The following is a 13,309-nucleotide window of genomic DNA, read 5'->3' as shown; positions in this document are numbered from 1 at the left end:
GTCTCCAGACTGTCTTCCTCTGAGAGCACCGTCACCTGCATGGAGCCATTGTCAGATTGAGGGTGAAAAATGGAATTTGGTTAGTTCTTGAAGATAGAATTTATCTCTCCGTTTGCTCAGAAGGGAAAGCAGATTAAGAAACAAGCAGGAGGGATCCCTGGGTGGCACAGCGGTTTGGCGCCTGCCTTTGGCCCAGGGCGCGATCCTGGAGACCCAGGATCGAATCCCACATCGGGCTCCCGGTGCATGGAGCCTGCTTCTCCCTCTGCCTGTGTCTCTGCCTCTCTCTCTCTCTATCATAAATAAATAAAAATTAAAAAAAAAAAAAAAAGAAACAAGCAGGAACTCCAAAACCAAAGTCTACTAAAAATGCTTTGTGGAACTTCAAAATTATATGTCTATAATTTTGGAATTATATAATTTGGAAGAGGAAAACATATATATATACATATATATATAAAATATTTATAGACAGGGATCCCTGGGTGGCTTAGGGGTTTAGCACCTGCCTTCGGCCCAGTGTGTGATCCTAGGGACATGAGATTGAATCCTGCATCAGGCTCCGTGCATGGAGCCTGCTTCTCCCTCTGCCTGTGTCTCTGCCTCTCTCTGTGTCTCTCATGCATAAATAAATAAAAACTTTAAAAAAACAATATATTTATAAACATACATTTTATATATATTTGCTTTACCATGCAGCTCAAAACCACCTAAGGAGAGTTTATGATTGTAGCTAATTTTTATCCGCCCCCCCCCCGCCCTTCCCACCCAAATTCACATCAGCTGACAAAAAGGCACTCACATCGTTTGAGTCCACAGCAAAAATGGGGAAAGAACAGGGCTTCTAAGAAATGGCCAATCGTGAAAGGCTCCGAAGACTGGCCATCCACAGCCAACTTCCTCTTTCTCATCTGCTGGAAACCACTACGCACTAGTTCTAAGGGTATTTAAAAAGTCAGTGTTATTTCTGAGCAAGGCCTTGCCACCCTCGCTGCGAATTGCATGGTTCCGGAATTACTGTCAAAAAAGGACTTCTGGTGTGAAGTGTAGTTTCTAGCAGCCTGGCTGCAGTTTGTCCTGCAACTCAGGGGGCTCCAGCCCCACAGCGCCCTTTTGTGGACGATCAGGGAATTACCGGGATTGCAGTATTTCCTCAGCCAGGAGCACCTTGAGTTTGCTCCTTTTATAAAAATGAGAAAATCTGGGTGAGGGAAGAGGAAAAATGTACACTGCACCCGTCATTCCATTCCTGAAAGCGACTGCTGTCAACAAGGCGTAATTTCTCACTCCACACCTCCCTTTGGGTTCCAAAAGGATGAATACGTGTGGGTAAGTGGACAGATATGATTTTTACCCTGGAAGGATCCTTCCTTCTAGGACCCTGCTCTTCTCACTTAACATCGTTTTCACAGGTCACTCATTCCATTTCTGTGTCATCCTGGCTTAGGATGTCCAGGGTAAGGGTGTCCCAGAATCATCGGAACAGCTCCCTTTATTGGATCATTTTAATCTTCCCAACTTTTTTTTTTAAGGTTTTATTTATTTATTAGACAGAGAGAGAGAGCCCAAGCAAAGGGAGCGACAGGCAGAGGGAGAGGGAGAGGCAGGCTCCCCGTTGAGCAGGGAGCCCAAGGTGGGCCTCGATATCAGGACCATGACCTGGGCTGAAGGCAGAGGCTTAACTGGCTGAGCCACCCAGGCGCCTCCCAAGTTTTCTCTGACAGACGTTGCTGGAATTTAAAAAAAAAAAAAAAATCCTTGTGGATAAAATTCTGCTCATTTTCTCAATAAATTCCTATGTGTCAAATTGCTCATTCAAAAAGCACGCTGTCTGAGACTGCCAAATTGCCATGGTTGGAACAAGCTGCCCAGTGATCCACAGAGCTGATTAAGAAATTATCAAGGACTTCAGACGGCAATACAAAGAACATTAAAATATTGAAATGTGAAAACTATCTCTTCTTTGTCTTCTGGCATGTTTCCTAAGAGAGGGATCTAAGCTGCGTGGCACAGACTTGAAAATATTCCACTTACTCGTTTGCCCTCCTCTTTTGGGGAGAAGAGAGGCAATATTGTTCATCTTATCTGCTTATCCTAATTGAAGCAGGCCAGGCTGGCCCAGCTATCCAGCAGGATGCTCCTTATTGTAAATCTTACGATCACCACCTGCTTTAATGCTCCGCAGACCGAACCTGGGGGTATTAAGAACTCATCTCGCAGCAAAAGCCGAACACAGCACCTATATGACGTAGAGCCTCATTAATCCACAGTGTTGACTGATGCAGGGCTATTGTATTTATAAGATTAAATAAAGCAGTTGTTCATTGTGGTCAGAGTTGGAAGGTGGAAAGAAACCTATCAAAGAAAGCAATTCACACTTGCTTCCTATGAATAAGGCTTTCCATTTTCTCTCTCAGAACTCCTCTACTTGAGGGGTAAGTGGATTTGTTGAATTTGTTGACTTAATTTCCAACGGCCAGTGAAATGTGGATAGAGAATTAAGCAACGAAATGTTTTTTTTCTTGCTTCTTCATTTTTGGTTTGGTTTGGTTTGGTTTTGCAGCAGTCACTGCTTTGAGGATATGCCTAAGGACACACGAGTTGGCATCCTCTTGAGGTCCACTCTGCATGATATAAAATGGAAAAATACATTTGCCGTGGGCAAAGAGTGGGTGGAGAGTGATTCCCAAGGCAGGTTCTGTCGGGCACAAGGGATCTGTGGAAGATTCTTCTGTTCTAACATGTACAAGCTCCATCCAGAGTGATCATGGCATTTCAGATTTATTAGAAGGAAAATATCCGGGTTTTTTTTTTTAAGTACTTCAAAATATAAAAGCTAGTGACCCACAGCCTAGAATATGTTTGTCATCTGTTTAACAAACACCGACTCAGGAATGAGAAAACTGTTTTGCATGCTGCCAAAATTGGGCTGCAGACCTTCTAAGAATAGTTTGGCTTTGTGCAGAAAAAGAAAAAAAAAAAAGTCCCATCCTTTTCCCTGAATTTTTAGATAGGACCAAACTCCTTGGCCCTGTCCCCTACCCATTTAACTATCTGCTACCTCTCCACCCTGCTTCCTATCTCAAAACGCTGTTGATTTCATTTATAGATTTCATTCGCAGCCCTTCATATGTATTTATTTATGTCCTTTTTCTTCCTTTTTAAAGATTTTATTTATTTATTTATTTATTTATTTATTTATTTATTTATTTATTTATTTTGGAGAGAGGGAGGAGGATGGAGGGCAAAGGGGGAGGGAGAAGGAGAATCTCAACCGGACTCCTTGCCACCTGCCCCCTCCCACCAATGTGGGGCTCGATCTCAGAACCCTGAGACCATGACCTGAGCTGAAACCAAGAGTCAGATGCTTAACCGACTGAGCCGTCCAGGTGCCCCTTTTTGTTTGTTTTCTTATTTACTGCTGCTCTCTTCATTGGAATGAAAGCTTTCATGAGGTACATCATTCTAGCCACCCTAAAATCATTCCTGGCACAAAGAAAGTACTCAGTTGTTTGTTGAATGAATAAATGAGAGCATTCAAGCCTCTTCTTTATTGCTCAACATCTGCCAACAGATTGACTCTCAGGCTGGATTTATAGTATATTAACCAGATGGTCATCTAAGTAGCTTCAAATTGTGGTAAGTGCTAGGAAGGAAGTAACGTGGTGTGTGATGGAGAGGGTTCACTTTACTCTGAACCCTACCACAAAAAAATAATAAAAATAAAAAATAATAATGCAAGTGTTGTAGTGAAGGACAACTCCCACCCCACGCTGTTGGGAATGTGAGAGGCGTGTGGGCCGGATGAGCTGGAGAGTGAATGCCCCATCCCCAGAGGCAGCCACAACTCACATCCTGTTTGGGAATGTAGGATGAAACTTCCCACTCTCCAGAAATATCTGAAACCTGGACCTGTACCGAATGCCATAATTTTGAAGTATTGTCACATTGGCCCATTTCAAAATATTAACAGTCACTTAAACTATTAAAACACTGTGAAGTTCAAATAAAATCTATCTGTGGTTTGCTGCATCTTGCAAGAGGTCATTTTCCAACGTTGATCTACACGCCCAGCTCAGCATTTCCAAGAACAGTCCCTCAGAAGCTATGTCCAACCGGTTAGACCGCTAGTAGTTTTATGGGTAATTAAGTTTGAGAAATGCTCAGTTAAAGCGAAGCAGGTCTGCTTGCTGCGGGACCTCTCAGGGCTTTAGGAGGCTGATGTCCATTATGAATCTTCAGGAACCAGGAGAAGGCAAGTCATATTTTCTAAGACTATTTAATGGTGATCCCTGCTTCTAGATGGATCTCACTGGACCCATGTTGCACAGAATTAGCTAACCTCCCAAAGTATTAGCTTCAATTTTTTTTTTTAAATCTAAGATATTTCAAAAGGTTCCAAACATTCTGTCTTTTTTGAACTTCCGGGCACAGGGACTAAGCGTGTGGGCACTAGTGATAAATTCCAGCTCTCTTGCTTTCTAGCCTAGGACCTTGTGCAAGTTACTTCACCTCTCTCTGAGTTAGTAAAGGCTCAATAAATTAGGGCTGTTATTATAACCTCAATAAATTAGGGCTGTTATTATAACCTCAATAAATTAGGGCTGTTATTATAACCTTGCAGGGAGTGAATCAGACTGGATAACACCAAAGGGAAAGTTAACTCAAATTTTATTTTGCATATTCATTGCAAAACACCATTCACTTGGTAGCCAACCATGATGATTAACACCATAACATGTTAAAGACTGAATTAAAAATACGGAGGGGCACCTGGGTGACTCAGTTGGTTAAACATCTGACTCTTGGTTTCGGCTCAGGTCATGATCTCAGGGTCTGGAGATAGATCCCCGCACAAGTCTGCTTGTCCCTCTCCCTCTGCTCCTCACCCTGTGCTCTCTCTCTCTCCCTCTTGAATAAATAAAATCTCCTAAAAAATAAACAAATGATGCAGATATATGAGTTGACATATCCGCATGCAAAGTGGTAACATGACGTGTGCCGTCTTTATTCCTGCCAGGTTCATCTAACAAACATCACTGCATGCCAACATGCGCCAGGCTGTGTGCCAGGCACTCAGAATACCTAGTTGCATCGGACACAGTCACATCCCTCACCATCACTGTCTCCGTACACGGGAAGGGTGATGATGGCAGAAGCAATTTTATCAAACTTCGTGTTGTGACCATTAGTAGATTGGAAAACAACTTAGTGGGTCAAAACCAGCATTAAAAACAGAATAAATAAATAAAATCTTTTAAAAAAAATCTTAAAAAATAAACAAATAAAAATAAAAACAGAATAGAAGGGCAGCCCGGGTGGCTCAGTGGTTTAGCGCCACCTTCAGCCCAGGGCCTGATCCTGGGGTCCCGGGATCGAGTTCCACATCTGGCTCCCTGCATGGAGCCTGCTTTTCCCTCTGCCTGTGTCTCTGCCTCTCTTTATCTCTCTCTGTCTCTCATGAATAAATAAATAAAATCTTAAAACAAAAAGTCTTTAAAAAAAAAAAATAATAACAAAAACAGAATAGAAGGGCAGCCCGGTGGCTCAGTGGTTTAGTGCCAACTTCGGCCCAGGGCGTGATCCTGGAGACCAGGGATCAAGTCCCAAGTCGGGCTCCCTGCATGGAGCCTGCTTCTCCCTCTGCCTGTGTCTCTGCCTCTCTCTCTCAATCTGTGTGTCTCTCATGAATAAATAAATAAAATCTTTAAAAAAACGAATTAAAAAAAAAACAGAATAGAAAAGAACACAAAATACTACTGTGTAAAAATAGCACTATTCTGGGGCGCCCAGGGTGGCTCAGTCTGTTAACCATCTACCTTCAGCTCAGGTCATGATCCCAAAGTCCTGGGATCGAGCTTCACATCGGGCTCCCTGCTCAGCGGGGAGCCTGCTTCTCCTTCTCCCTCCACAGCTCCCAGGCTTGTGTGTGTGTGTGTCTCTCTCTCTGTGTCAAATAAATAAATAAAATCTTTTTAGGGCAGCCCCGGTGGCTCAGTGATTTAGCACTGCCTTCAGCCCAGGGCGTGATCCTGGAGACCTGAGATTGAGTTCTGCGTTGGGCTCCCTGCATGGAGCCTGCTTCTCCCCCTGCCTGTGTCTCTGCCTCTCTCTCTGTCTCTGTCCTTCATGAATAAATAAATAAAATCTTAAAAAAAATAAAAATAAAAAAATAGCACTGTTCTGTGAATTCTTTGCTGCATTCATGTGCATGTCTATCAGGTTAAGATGTAAAATCTATTTCTTACTGTGGGTCATAGTCAATTAGACAGAAGCGCAATGAGTCAATTCAGCTAAATTACCATGGGAGCAGGGGATGCGGGAGCAGTCTCTACAATTCCATTTACTTGATGATTCCCTGATATAAACTTGGATAGAAAAAAATATATCTGGTTTCTATCCATGGCATATTATCTTCGCCGGTGGAGTCTGTTCTCTAACTGAAGCAACTTGACAAGCCCTCCTCGTACCTTGACATAGATATGTGACTGAATTTACAATGGGTGAATCTTAGGAAACTCCTCTTCCTTTTGAAAGGACACTATGACCATGTGAGTATACTGCTTGGAACTCTGGCAGCCATCTGGAAACCACAGGGGCCAAACCTGTGAACCAAGCCAATAATACATGGCAGGGCCTGGAGTCTGACTCGCCCCGGGTCTATAAAGATGAATGAACGTAAACCCCCTACCTCTAGAATTCTTATGCTCAAGAAATAATATATTATCCTCATTAGCTATGCCACTAGTGACTGGGTGGGTTTTTTGTATTTTTTTTTACTTGTAGCCAAAGGCACCCTAAATGATAGACTACCCAAACTCCATCATGCTGGAAGCCCGTTGGATCTACTTTGTCATTTTTTATTCCTAACTTCCTGAGAATTTAGAAAATACACCGTTTCATTTAACATCATTACTGCTGACAGTCTGCATCATCCTCTCTCCTTACAATTTATCACCTCAGGGTGAATTTTCCTTTTCTGGATGAAAACACAAGGTTTTTTTTTTTTTTTTTTTTTTTTTTATTTATTTTTATTTATTTATGACAATCACACAGATAGAGAGAGAGAGGCAGAGACACAGGCAGAGGGAGAAGCAGGCTCCATGCACCGGGAGCCTGACGTGGGATTCGATCCCGGGTCTCCAGGATCGCGCCCTGGGCCAAAGGCAGGCGCTAAACCGCTGCGCCACCCAGGGATCCCAAAACACAAGGTTTTGAGAGGACTGAGTGCCACATGGATCTGGATTAGGGTTCTGCCCCTAATTTAGCTGTGTGGTCTTGGGCAGGTAACTTAACTTCTCTGAGCTCTAGCTTCCTCATCTGTTAAGTGGCATTAAAGAAACCTACCTTGTTGTGTTGTTATAAGAATCAAAGCAGATAAAATATGCAAAATGCTTACTACACAGCCTGTGAATGATGAATTATTAAAAAGTGAGGCAATTATTATTTGACTTTACCACATAGCTAATAAGTGCTAGAATTTGAACTTATATCAGGAGCACTTGAGCTCCTAACACTTGCACATCACCTCTGCTGTTGAAAACAGTTCATATCGAATGATTTTTAGGGCTAAGTCCATATAATTTATAAAAATTATAGTACCATAGCTAAAAACCTTGGTTACTCCATAATTTGCATAATTTAGGACAGATTTTCCTTCTGTACTGACAAAGTCATTTGGGTGGATAGTTCTCTTTACCTGTTGGACTTTTATGGCCTTGAGGCCAAAAGGTAGACAAAACAAAATAAAAACACAGCTTAAAATCACTTGGTACTCTAACATTGGAATTAGGTGATTTTTAAATTTTTTAACTTTAACTTATCATTTCCAATATTGCATGTCCTAACAGTAAAAAAAAAAATAGAAATTTCCTCAAACAAATATTCAGTTTTGTCTAGTCACAACCCTATTGCACAAATTTCAACAATTTGGTAAAAATGTAATGTTGAGCATCAAAAGTATGGGCGTGGGGGACCGGCAATTCTCTTCAACTATGTAGCTTGGGGTCAGTGACTTGGTTTCCCTAAAGCCTGGACTTCTTCCTCTGTAAAATGGTAAAGATAGAGGAATTCCCACTTAAGTTTTGATGTTTCGATAAGACGATCCCTTCAAAGGGATTTCATTATTGAATTTGACTGAACGTAGATCATAAAAAAAATATACTGGGAGATTTACATCATCAGAAATCACCCAGGAGAGGGGACATCTGGTTGGCCTCATGGACAACTTGGCACTGGAAGGTGAAGTGAATGTGTGTGTGTGTGTGTGTGTGTGTGTGTGTGTGTGTTGAAGTGAATTTTTGATAAAGAAAGAGAGATACAGGAGGAGAAAATGTGGGGAAGCAGGAGGCATCTGCACAGATCGTATGTGGGTCATTCTGACTGGGTACAGTTAAGGGAATAGTGGAAAATACAGTTGGAAACAGAGGAAAGCTGATAGAGACCCTTGAATGTCTAAGACTAAGAAACCACAGCCTGTAAGCAAGGGCACTGAACTTCTGTTTCTCAAATAGTTTCATAACTCCTGCACCTTTTTTTTTTTCAACTCAAATGAGGACTCCTGTCTTTGTCGATGTAGCTTTCAAGTTAGATTCACCTGTGCTATCTCGGTGACCTTTGGTTGGGGACTTTGGAAGGGAAGAGTAAAAAGATGAAAATGTTGATTAATGGTGGGGGGTTGGGGGAATCATGATTCTAATAATAGCTGAATTTTCTTTTTTTTCTCAAAATGCAAAGTCTCTGTGCTGAATCCTCTTCGTGGCTTATCTCCTTTAATTTTCACAAGTGTGAATACTGTGAAAATGTGCTCGATACTATTGATATCCACATTTTACAGATGAGGAAACCAAGCCTCAGTGGGGGTTAGTCACTCGTCCAAGGTCACACAGCCAGTAGGCGACAGAGGCCGAGTTGAAATTTTAAGCTACCTGACTCCACAGCTTTTGTTTTAATTCCCTACTTTACATCATGTAGTTTTCTGGAAATCTTGGTTCTTTTAGTCCATTTCTACCATGAAATAGCAGTGGCAAGGTGGAGTTGCCATCAAGTGAGATGAGGAAGCCTGTGGATGACACAGGTAGGCATGCTGCTGCTTGCTGTTAGGTGTGGGAGAGGAGTTCAGTTTTGTACATGTTGAGGTGGGGTAAACGTTTGAATGGAGATGTCGAAATTCGAGTACATATGTCAAGAGGCAGCTGGATGCTTAAGGCTTGACGTCAGGGGTGGGTCTGGGCTACAGACATGAATTTGGGACTTGTCAGCAGATAGTTATATTTAAACTCTTGGGACTAGAAGAGTGTCTAAGGAAGTAAGCGCAGTCAAAGAAGATGTCTAAGAATTGAAGTGTAGAGGAAAGATCTAGCAAGGGTGGTTAAGGAATCTCAGGCAGGGGTGGGGTGTAGGGAAGTGTAGGACCTGGCAACCAGGAGAGGAAGGGTGTCTGATGTGACCAGCAGGGCCAGTGGGATAGGACTGAGACATATAGGGTTTGGTGGCCTTGGTAAGGGCCAGGGGACGTAATCACATCATGGCCACTTTGAGAAGAACAGTTTTTGTATTGGATAAAAGCCTGAATTGAGTGTGTTCAAGAGCGAAAAAGACAGGAGGAAGCAAAAACACTGAGTAGTTCTCTTAATATTTGTAGCTTGAATGAATTTGAGGAACCGGGTCACTTATGGCAACTTCCCTTTAAAAAATTACATCTCTTACCAGATTATATGACCTTTGAAGGACTAGATCGGGATTTACCTTTCAAATGCTTTGCCAAGGTTGGTGTTTAAATAACAATTGGAGAATTTAGCTGAACTTTTAAAGAAATACATATTCTTGTTTAAATCTCCTGAATCTGTGCTTGGTAACATGTTAAGCCCCTCCCCCTACCCCCCAACTCAAAGACACTTCTGGAATTACTGGTTGACCGCAGACATGTAGGGTTTGTTGTTGTTGTTGTTGTTTTAACTGATAAAGATCTAATTTTCATTATGTGACTTTTTTTTTTTTTTTTTTTTTTTGTGCAACGAATCTCTTAAATGTGTATCTTATAGCTCTGGTTCAATTGTTAAAGGGCTAGAAAAATTAGAAGAAAAAAAAATCTCATCCCTGCCAACACATTGGTTTGTGTGAATCACAGCTCAGTGAAACCTTTCAGGCATATAATTTATCTTTTCTTTGGCCTATGTAGTAAATGCTTCATTTGTTCATGAATTCTGGCCTTGTTTTAATTATGCTATGCTCTGAATGTAGTTTTATGAGGCACAAAAATAAGATTGTCGTTCTGAAAACACAGAAGATTTGTGTGCTTCTCCCAGAATGAAATGGTGGCATCTTTCTCCCAATTCACAGCTCTGCAGGTTTGCGGTCGGAATTCCAATCCAGGAAGAAGCATGCAGTGAAACTGGGGGGGTGGGGGGGGAAGGTTTGTGTGGTGGGAGGGGAGGGACAGCTGAGCCCAATGCATAATCTACGCTAAGAATTCTGAATCAATACATTGACGGCCGTTTATGCACGATGCAGTACTCCCACCAAGAAAGCCATTGATTGAGAAGTTTTATCCATGTCACTTTCTGAGGGCTGGATTCTCTCATTACACTCATAGAACAATTGATTTCTCCCCCTCCCCTGCTCAGTACAGACTCTGCAGCCAGGGATCAGCTGAGAAACCTCAATAATCAGAAGGCTGTTTTTGTTTAAAACCTTTGCAGATATATGTATTTGAATTATCCACAAGTTCACAGACCAAAGGAGAAATAAATGGCTATCTCCTGGTTTTTCCACATTTCGTATGCATAGAGTGCAGAGTGGGTACTCAATATTCAGATTCTGGTGATATTACCCATAAAAACATGGACATTTGAAGTGTAACATAAACAAATGCAAACTTCATTGGTTTGGAGCGAACTCACTTTTTCCAAAAGGAGGGTAAGTTACAACTTGAGGTCTACTGAGAGGTCCCTAGAACTTTAAAATATCACCCCGGGCTTGACGGTATCAGATAACCTGCCATGTTCCCAACACAAGACCCCATCTTCTGGATCAAATCTCATTTTGGAACTCATTACACTCAAATTCAGATGCTGGTCCCAAGAGTCTTTAATATAAAAACTGGGTTGATAAAATACAACTCTAAACTTTCCTGTACTTTTCTGAGAATAGGAGTGGATTGATCGCACTGCGGTTTTACGGTTAAAAACATTCGAGAGTCAGGTATCAGATGCTAAACTGGTTTTCTTAAATAAGGTGGGGGATTTGGATAAGTCACTAGATACCTGTCCCAAGATGGGCAAAGCTTGGTCCTTCATCCTTTTCCCATAAATAACTCCATCCTTTCCTGACTCGGGCAATGGGTTAGCTTTGGATGCCCAAGTGAATGAAACACGTGACGATTCACAAAGTCGTAACCTCAGAATGGCCTTAGGAGCCATGACCAATAATGAGGACTCAAGAGTTTCTGCTCAGAGTCGAGCAGTAAATCGTTTCTCAAATACTCATGAATATTGATGACCAGTTTCTAGCCCCAAGACAAGTAACTTTCCAGCTCTGGGTTTACACATTTGATGGAATGTTCTCTGAGCCAGTGAGGCCAATTCTCTTTGTGTCTGAGCATCCTCTCCAACACTCAGCCTCTCCAAGGAGAGCACTTGGTGCCTTGCATAAGAATTGCAGCGGTTTTGTACCTTTTCTCTTGCAAAGTCCCTGAGGACAGGGCTCTGTCTCAGCCACCACTGTACCCTTGCCTCACCTGTACCTGGCAGTGTCACACTCAGTAAAGATGTGACGCCTGGATGCGTTTGAAGATCTACTTTGAATTATCCAGAAAGGGGATCCCTGGGTGGCTCAGTGATTTAATGCCTGCCTTTGGCCCAGGGCAAGATCATGAGGACCTGGGATCGAGTCCCACATCAGGCTCCCTGCATGGAGCCTGCCTCTCCCTCTCCCTCTGCCTATGTCTCTGCCTCTTGCTCTCTCTGTGTCTCTCATGAATAAATAAATAAAATCTTAAAAAAAAAAAAAAGAATTATCCAGAAAGCTATTCAGTTGGCTCCTGACCTGGTGCATTTGGGGAAGGGGGCATTTGAAGGACAATTTTGTAAACTTTTGAAAGAAAACTTAAAAATTGGTTCTTGGAACAGAAATATATAGAAAGAGCAAGAACACTGATCATGAGAGCCTGAACCTCCAGAATCCTTAACTGGTGCCTAACATTTAAAATATAGTTCTTGGGGTGCCTGGGTGGCTCAGTGGTTGAGCACCTGCCTTCAGCTCGGGGCATGATCCCAGGGTCCTGGGATAGAGTTCCGCATCGGGCTCCCTGCATGGAGCCTGCTTCTCCCTCTGCCTGTGTCTCTGCCTCTCTCTCTGTGTCTCTCATGAATAAATAAATAAAATGATCACCAAAATTTTTTAAATAAAAGTTCTTGACACCATCCTGGGTGCATTAAAACCATAGACTAACATGTTAATCATTTCCTTTAAGGAGAATAATATATGCACGGCATTTAAAACAGAGCCTGGGGGATCCCTGGGTGGCGCAGCGGTTTGGCGCCTGCCTTTGGCCCAGGGCGCGATCCTGGAGACCCGGGATCGAATCCCACGTCCGGCTCCCAGTGCATGGAGCCTGCTTCTCCCTCTGCCTGTGTCTCTGCCTCTCTCTCCCTCTCTGTGTGACTATCATAAATAAATAAAAAATTAAAAAAAAAAAAAAGACCTGAGGATGGTGTGGGTACAAAAAGAGCTTTTAAAAAAAATAAAAAAATAAAAATAAAAAAATAAAACAGAGCCTGGTATACTGTAAGTGCTCAATAAATGTGTTGTTGGCATCATGGCAATGCAGTTAGTTGTTATTAAGACAAATGCATCGACAGCCATGATGCAGAACCCTGTGATGAAACCCCGAGCCCATCGAATTTTTATCTGGTTCTAACCTCAACTAGAGGTACTGACTGCACTCCCCAATTTTTTTTTTTGACTCCCAAATTTTGAAAAATACTGTTATTTACACTTCCATTGACAAAACAAAACAAAAACACCCAGTACCTTGGATACACAGTGCATCAACTTTTATTTCCTCCTTCATTCAAGGAGTTCCTTTCTCGACCCCAATACAAACAAACCCTTTCAAGATAAAAAGCGAACGCCTCCTTTTTTTTTTTAAGATCAAAAGAAATTCCCTTTCTTTGTGCAGGAAGAAAAAAGAGGCAGCGATTCGGGATACCTCCTTAAAAAATACCTAGTTTTTACAAAGATATTACCCCAGCTTGTTGGGAAATAATTAGGATATAAAAGAGTCTGCCCAGAGCTGTAAAAAGCTCTT

The 13,309-nt window shown here is 42.1% G+C and overlaps 1 protein-coding gene across 7 annotated transcripts in view; it reads right to left on the bottom strand.

Annotated features, from left to right (window-relative positions):
- Positions 1–13,309, bottom strand: part of BCAS1 (brain enriched myelin associated protein 1) — a 98,959-nt gene that overhangs the window by 49,509 nt on the left and 36,141 nt on the right. The window lies entirely within an intron of this gene.

This window comes from Nyctereutes procyonoides, unplaced genomic scaffold (genome assembly GCF_905146905.1).
Source record: "Nyctereutes procyonoides isolate TBG_1078 unplaced genomic scaffold, NYPRO_anot_genome, whole genome shotgun sequence".
Lineage (NCBI taxonomy): Eukaryota > Metazoa > Chordata > Mammalia > Carnivora > Canidae > Nyctereutes > Nyctereutes procyonoides.
The sequence above is the reverse complement of the archived record's forward strand: the minus strand, read 5'-3'. Positions and strand labels throughout refer to the sequence as shown.